Raw genomic sequence first — 6098 nt, forward strand, 5'->3', positions numbered from 1 at the left:
CCCACCGCTGGTTCGACTCAGCCTTAAATGAGGACCAGGTGCGCGTGTGTAAACATCGCCGCTTGGGAGACAAAGGCGGCCGGGCGTGGTGCTGGGCACCCACTCCCCGTGTGCCGTGCCGGCCTTCGTAGGTGCTGCTACTCGCGAACGGCGCTTGCCCCCAAACAGTGCGTTAGGGGCTACGCGGGGGTACCCCATGTCTTGGCGCAGCTCGGTGGGTGGGTGGTTGGGTGGACGGGTGGGCGAGTGGGTGGGTGTGTGGGTGGTTGGGTGGACGGGTGGGTGGTTGGGTGGGTGGGTGATTGGGTGGGTGGGTGGTTGGGTGGGTGGGTGGGTGGTTGGGTGGGTGGGTGGACGGGTGGGTGGTTAGGTGGGTGGGTGGTTGGGTGGGTGGGTGGTTGGGTGGGTGGGTGGTTGGGTGGACCGGTGGCTGGGTGGACGGGTGAATGGTTGGGTGGACCGGTGGTTGGGTGGACGGGTGGGTGGTTGGCTCGGTGGACGGGTGGGTGGGTGGACGGGTGAATGGTTGGGTGGACGGGTGGGCGGGCGCATAGTTGGGTGGACGGGTGGGTGGGTGGACGGGTGGATGGTTGGCTCGGTGGACGGGTGTGTGGTTGCCCTTACGTGCAGGATGTCCCTGAGGGTCTCGGCGAAGCCCACTGTGTGCGAGGCGATGGCGACGCAGGACGCGAAGCTGTAGATGACGCCCATGGGCGCTCCGAGCTCCACGCCGAGCGTGCGCGAGATCAAGAAGTAGGAACCGCCTGGGCAAGACGCGGCGATCACAAACAACAACATCAACACGAAATACGGCGATCAGCCGCAGGAGCGCCAATAGCGATCCACGCGCCCTGCCACCCACGGGGCTCTTACCAACTACAACCAGGGCGCGTGCACGTGCGTGGCAGGGCGCGTGCACGCGCGTGGCAGCAGGCCGTGTAACCGATGGGCCAGGCGGTGGCTCGGCTCGCCGCCCAGAGCGGGGAAGGTGGCGAGTTGCAAAACCTCGGGGGTCGTTAAGAGTGAGTCCCCACTCCGGTGGGAAAAAATTGAGCGACACTGCCCCCCCGATGCTCAATTCAGCAGCAGGTGGAGATGGTTCGGACACAGCGTTTTATATATGTACAGTATATGTGTACTCACACACCTCTAGACACCTTGCCGTTGGTGCAGACAGCGCAGAGGGACAGGCAAGCCGTGCTGGTGATGCTGCAGGAGATGATGATGATCAACCACATGAGACCTGGCCAAGGGAAGCGGAAAGATCGTCCGTTAGAGTCGTTCCGCGCTCGCTCAATCAACTCACGATCACGAATCTTCGTCTTAAAAAAAAAACGCAAAGTCCTCCATCCGAGAAAGCATGGCAAGCACGTGCATATGCAGAGCCGCCTTTGTCAATCCACTGCTGGATTAAGACCAACCCACATCGTGTCGGTCATAGGGGTTCTCACCACACTTCACCACCATGCTCGTCAATGCGGGTCGGTGAAGGGGCATGCCTCGGATCGGTTCAGACATCGCTGACTGTAGTCGTAACGAGTGATTTATACAGCAGCGTTATTCATGCAAACTCCATTCTCGCACGGCTGTGCCATCGGAATCACTCGAAAGGTCCTCGGCACCCACGGGAAGGGAGTTTCGCGACTTTGTTTTTTATTGAGTGCAATTGTGAACGAGAGGCACAGCAGACATGAGTACATCTAATCGTCATAATCATTGGTTCACTGCAGCTCAAGGGCTCAGTTCTGCAAGGCGTGTGGTGCTTTGTTACGTGTCGCAATTGAGAGTAGGGTTCAAGGGTTGCTGGCCCTTGCCCCCAGGCACACTTGAGCAGTGACCTGATCTGAAAAGCATCCGAAGACTCATAACAGATCGTACTCAGGCACGGCTGGGATAAGCGGCCTTTTTATTTTTATTATTATGATACCCCCACGACCCCATATTTGCGCGATGCTACGAGAGTGGAGGAGGGTGGTGGTGGTGGTGGATAAAAGAGAGAAGCGTTACCGATGCCCGACTGCGCCGTGATCCAGGGCAGGCGGAGGAACATGAGGACCCCCCAGATGTTCACCATCACACGCATCTGTCCACACATCCAAAACATCAACGCCGAAGGATCAGCGCCGACACCAGCGACGGGCGATAACTTTGGGATGATCATCGGCCCCGCAATGACTCATACTGCGGGAGGGATGGTGGCCTCCTGAAGCCATCCGCTTAGCGCCGACACACACGCTGAATGTCTTGTTCCATCTCCACGGTAAGCGGACTTTTGGAGTTATTCCACTCCTTGGCAAGCCACTCGTTCGTTATGCTCTGCCCAAGGAGAACGATAAATGTGATTTCTAAGTTTTTATTTTATTTTTTGGGGGTGGGGGCGGGAATTGATTGAAATTGGATCCCATTCTCGTTCTGATGATAAAAAAAAATGATTTGAGGTTTCCGTTCCAAATCGCCAGGCAGAGTTTGGGGCAGGAGCGTCACATTTACAAAGCTACCCAGGGTCCAAATTACTTTGAATTAAAATACATTTCGTGTGAAAGCTTATCAGAGAGTTGGTGAGGGGTTTAGACGATGATTATAGAGGATCACAGGTTCGAATTCTAGTCGAAGGTCCCGCTAATCCCATCATAGCCCAGGGGTGGATACATTGTCTTCCTTTTGTGGGAATTCCGCAATCGGCATCCTGTGGAGAGACTGAATCCGCTGCCATATGAAGGTGGAATTTGTAACGTGGGCTCTGGCTGGGACCACTCACACGATGTCACCCTTCTTGACACGATGCGTTGTCAGAGGGTGAAATGAGATCAATATAAGTTTGAGTGGAGATACTGCGATTTTGATTGGACTAGCAAGTTGCCATACATTCAAAATAAACTAGCAGCAACAAAAAAAAGACTCGATATGGTTGGTACAAAAAAATGTAGGGCAGGGGAAAACTCAAGATTCTGGAGGTGCCTCAATGCGCGACGCTAATCGGCTGGTGCCGCTGGGTGTCACCAGAGGGTCAGGCAACTAAAGAAAGTCAAAGGTACAGCCTTGCAATTTCTTCCTCACGTCAATGCTGGCGGTAGGCGCTCCGCCGGCAGGGGGATTGTTTTCTAAGTTAAAGTTTGTGAAGAGGTGCGCAGTCATGCGATTGGTCTCCGTGAGCTCGGGCCCCCCCGCCTTCCCTACCCCCTCTCGCTCCTTTTTCCACTGCAGACAAAACCGGGACACTTTTTCTCAGCCTAGAGCTGTGTTCGTCATTCAATTTCAGAGGAGGGGGGGTGAGGGGGGGGGGCACTGTCGCCGATGAGACATCATCAGTGTGGGTGAGGACAGCACGATGATGATGGGTGGTGGTGTCACGTGTTGTGTATTGTTGGGTGGTGGTGTCACGTGTTGTGCATTGTCGGGTGGTGGTGTCACGTGTTGTGCATTGTCGGGTGGTGGTGTCACGTGTTGTGCATTGTCGGGTGGTGATGTCACGTGTTGTGCATTGTCGGGTGGTGGTGTCACGTGTAGTGCATTGTCGGGTGGTGGTGTCACGTGTTGTGCATTGTCGGGTGGTGGTGTCACGTGTTGTGCATTGTCGGGTGGTGGTGTCACGTGTTGTGCATTGTCGGGTGGTGGTGTCACTTGTTGTGGGGGGGGATGCGCCCACTCACCCCCACACCACGGAACCAGCCGAAGAGGATGGGCTCAGGGGCTTTGGGGCCGTCTTCCTCCACCTCCTGCCCGGCCTCGGGGTCGTCATAGACCCCCGACAGACCCGTCGGCTCCGGCTTCGCACGGGGGGCACACACACGCACACACACGCACGAGTGCGCAATGGTCAGTCAACAACATCACCGTGGCATTTGTGACAGCAGGTTAGCGTGCTGCGCTCTGAGTTCGCCTCCCGTCGAGTACTGTTAAGTCGCGATGACAGACCGCTTTGTGTGTGTGCACTGACAAAGGACTGTGACTCTTATAACGTCGTTGGTGGTCCACGAAGAGTCCCAGAGCGGGTGTGTTTCGCTTTGCGTTGTACCGTCAAGAGGTGCCCGTGACTCGGGAGGTTCAGAAATCGTTGCGTGACCAACAGCAGCGAATTCAGTGAAAACCACTTCAAATTGAGTGCGGCTATCAAGCAATTCGATCTCACGTATCCATTCAAATACGCCGGGTTACGGCTGCGAGTGATCTATGAACCCCCTCCACCCGCTACGCGAAGCCGCACTGACCAGCGTGGTGAAGTATGGCCAAACAACCCCCATAACCAATTAACACGTGCGGATCGAGACTGCCATCCGACAGTGAATTGATAACGCGCTCTTTGTTACGTTGCCATGCACCGACAGGACAGCGAATAACGAAGGCGCTGTGACCACAGCCATAGCTCTTGCTTCTGGGCTCGCGGTGCAATGTGGCGGTGCGGTGGTCGATCTCGTCTCGGTGTTTGTGGCCGGACCCACCCATTGGGAGCTTCCTCTAACTCTCCCACGCTTTTCTCTTTTTTGCGATCCCAACACGTTAGGCTTCTGTGAGACAATGCTGTGTATGTATGTCGAACTTCCGTTTGCGCCGTACGTAGCCATCCGTGCTAATCGGAGGTGCGGGGGAAGGACAAGATCCTAAACACAATGGGGCTTCATATTACCTCCCCTTTTTGGAATTCTTCAAACTTTGAGGACTTCCCACTTGCGCCGTCGACGGTAGTCCGTGCGCACAGCCCTCGTCTCCGGTTTAACAGGTAGGCTTTCGCAACCAATATCATCCATGATACAGGGTTGTTGTTTCATTTTTTTAACGACACATTTATATTTAAGCCCTCGTCTCCGTTTGGCGGCTCTCTAAGCACGTGGTGAAAATTCCACATTGCTCGCGAGGAAGCCTGTCGGTTCTCCACCGAACAAATTTGAACAGCACGCAAAGTGAGAAGTGAGCGTGCTTCGCTAAATGGAGTTGATGAGCAGGGGGCATTCGTCAAAGATAGAGTTTGGGACCCTAAATCACTCTCATAATGTGGCCGGTTAGCTCAGCTGGTTAGAGCGTGGTGCTAATAACGCCAAGGTCGCGGGTTCGATCCCCGTACGGGCCATGCGTTTTTAACTTTAATCTAAAACAAGTAGCGCTTGACCCGAATATCAACAAGGCTTCTGTTAAGTCAAATCTCAGTAAAATTGAGGAACGGCGGGAGTTAAACCACCATGGCAATGTGTAATTTCCATCGCTTGCTCACGTAAACGTTTTGACGGTCAACATATTGTTGACCGTTCACGTTGTGAGCAGCAGAGGGCAGTGAAGCAGAATCCATCGCGCCTTCAACGCGCGCTGACCAGCGTGGCGAAGTATGGCCAAATCATCCCCGACTACCCGCACGGTGGAGGCCCTCGTCCAGCTGTGGATGCATGCGGTAGAGCTTCGTCAAGCACAGGACTACACGCGCGAATGCGGCTCCTTTCACATTTTTACAGGACAAGACAAGGCCGTAATTATAATATATATTGGGGGGGGGGGGGGGCACAATATATATTGGGGGGGGGGGGGACACATCAAAATTTCCCCCCCCCCAATATATTGCTATAAAACAGATTTCTGTTTATACGATTGTGGTTATGGTTGTACTTTATTAATTCCGAATCTCTGCCATTACATACAATGAAACTAGAAAAGGTATAAAATAAAATAAAAACAGAGCAATGTAATAAATACACCATTAGACATTATTGTAAAAAATAAAGAAAAACTCCATCCTATGTGTTAGTGAAGTTTTTTTTAATATTTTAGGCAGGAAATTTGTTTTCAAATTTAGATTTCTTTTCTGAGGGGGGGGACCCCCAGACCCCCTGGAAGATTTGGTCCCCCCCCCCCCCAATGTTGACTCCATGGCTACGGCCTTGGGACAAGCAAACCAACAATGCAGAGGTCATTTGAAAGCCCCCTGCGGCTGGATTCCTAGCACCGAATGATATCAACGCGTGAACGCCGTGCAGTGGTAGCTGTGACCATGGCATCATGAGAAATGTCATCAACTGCTCTGGTCCACGGGCTCAGATCAAGCGTGCCACTCGCCTTTACCGCTCGCAAAAAAAACTACATTGCTGTTTAGAAATGGCTATATTTGGAGGCTA

General features: G+C 53.6%; 1 non-coding gene across 1 annotated transcript; it reads left to right on the plus strand.

Annotated features, from left to right (window-relative positions):
• Nucleotides 1-4991: 4991 nt before the first annotated feature.
• Nucleotides 4992-5065, plus strand: TRNAI-AAU (transfer RNA isoleucine (anticodon AAU)). The gene has a single exon. It is a non-coding gene; the product is annotated as a tRNA-Ile (tRNA).
• The last annotated feature ends 1033 nt before the right edge of the window (nucleotides 5066-6098 follow it).

Source organism: Petromyzon marinus, chromosome 25, assembly GCF_048934315.1.
Source record: "Petromyzon marinus isolate PM22_M1 ecotype Great Lakes invasive population chromosome 25, UKy_Petmar_22M1.pri1.0, whole genome shotgun sequence".
In the NCBI taxonomy this organism is placed as follows: Eukaryota; Metazoa; Chordata; class Hyperoartia; order Petromyzontiformes; family Petromyzontidae; genus Petromyzon; species Petromyzon marinus.